This window comes from Penaeus monodon, chromosome 23, assembly GCF_015228065.2.
Source record: "Penaeus monodon isolate SGIC_2016 chromosome 23, NSTDA_Pmon_1, whole genome shotgun sequence".
Lineage (NCBI taxonomy): Eukaryota > Metazoa > Arthropoda > Malacostraca > Decapoda > Penaeidae > Penaeus > Penaeus monodon.
The window spans coordinates 446,920-448,942 of NC_051408.1; the positions used below are offsets into that span (position 1 = coordinate 446,920).

Here is a 2,023-nt window from a genome sequence, read left to right on the forward strand (position 1 = left end):
GATGTTAACGATTTTTGTTTTAAATGTGAATGATGAGAACAACTTTATAGTTACAAAAAACGGAAGGAATAATATGATGCTTTATCAATAAATTATATAAATGCAAAGATAAATAAGATACACAGGTAATAGGATGTAGAAATATGGGTACAGCGTCGTCCTTTTTTTTCTAGATACCTAAAAAACAAAAAACTTTTGGTTGGCAACTATCGACCTAAGCTGGGGAGCTTAGATTTAGAGTTGCCATCAATAAGTGTTCTCTCTATTATATCTTTCGATAGTTCTTTATCGTTCTCTCATATCTTTATATCATTAATTCTTTAAGGATGTCGTTGACAGGAAAACGAAAATTCGGTAGAGGATGCTTTGATAGTGTTGCAGCTTGCCTCTGGTAAAATCCGGAAGTGACCTTTTACACTCACTTTACACTATTTTTTAACAAAAACGGAAAATTAAAGAACAACAATAACGATATTTCCAGAAGTTCCATGCATTAGAGATATAAACACCCCTCTAAAAAGCGTGCCACGTTGCTATTGTTTCCAGTTCGACAGATCTTTTCTTTTACATGTACAGTCCACTTTTTTTTTATTTTACGGTCATGTGTAAATCCCACCCCCCCCCCGCTTGGAATGCACAAATATTTTCTAGTAGATGGTCTTTGCATGACGAAACAGCACACTGTATCATGTTAATGAAATACATCAAGGATAAAATGAAAATACCGCGCAAATCCGTAGACTTAAATAAGGGAGGTAGCTAATGATGCTCTGAGAGATAATAATTACTGCATGAGTTTGATGCGTTTATTTACAATTTTTAGAAGTAAAACAAAAATTTCTCACTTTGTATTGTATAAAGGTGTCATACTACGAAGAGCGTATGAATCACTTTCACTTTTTTGGTTCAGTAGACTAAATAGAAGTGGTACTATCTGTTTCTTTAAATATCTTGCTTTTTACTGGAATCACGAAATGCAATATATAAGCGGCGGATCGCTAAGCTCCGCTGCGCTTAGGACTGTAGTAGACCAGGTGCTCATATTCTATAGCAATTCATCACGCTGTTTCCATGAAGTATAAAAAAAAACTTTTCTAACACATGATCTTATTCCTAAAATACCCATTGCAGGTAACATATTTGTGGAATTTAGAAAAATTAAGTTTATTTTTTTCTTGTATACAATAAGTATCTTTCCGTCATCTTCCTGATACAGAGCATTTTCTGTTATTCATTTGAAAGATGATCACTAGAGGCATTTAAGTTTCATGTTTCCCCATGGCCTTTAAGCTGTTCTATTCAATAGAACGTCTCTTCTCGTGCTCACATCAACGAATAATATAATATGTACAAAAAGCTATAACAAATCTGCATGAAACGTAAATAATAAACACAAACTTCTTTCATTCGTATAAAAGTTAAGATGCGATCGAACAGGAAGTGGCCCCGCGTTTTATCAGGAAGATATCTCGGAGCGTGAGACGTCTGACCCTCGCCTACTCCAGGCGTCCAGCTCGCCTTCGCCCTGCACACTTACGCGCAGAGATCCTTCTTGAGAGAGTCGGACTTGGAAGGTTGGGATATTCGTGGCGTGTCTGCGTGACTACTTGCACTGATTAAGACGTCTTGTGAAAAATTATCCTTATCTATTCTAATCTCCACTAACCAGCTATCCTTACTGGACCTATCACATGTCACACTGCAAGACACTTATTCTTTCAGTGCTCAGAACTGTTTGGTTTTATTTAATGACCTGACACTAGACCTCTTCATGTTTATTCGTTTATGCATCCCTACTTCATTCACCTCCGTTTCTAGCTTTCTAGGGGTGTGCCACTCTACGCAAAGCTTGATTCCGCCTTTGGTGATTATAGACAGTTATCTGTATTTATCATTACAGAAAGCAAAGATTCATCGCGAAGAATACACATAAGTGCACACCTATAAAGGCCCCATAATGACAGATTGAACAAAAATGCAGAGATAAGTCCAATGATATATGACTAGGGTATGTAAGGAAGAT

At 36.5% G+C, this 2,023-nt stretch overlaps 1 protein-coding gene across 1 annotated transcript in view; it reads left to right on the top strand.

Moving 5' to 3' along the window:
- LOC119587689 overlaps nucleotides 1-2,023 on the top strand; it is an 88,262-nt gene that overhangs the window by 53,388 nt on the left and 32,851 nt on the right. The window lies entirely within an intron of this gene.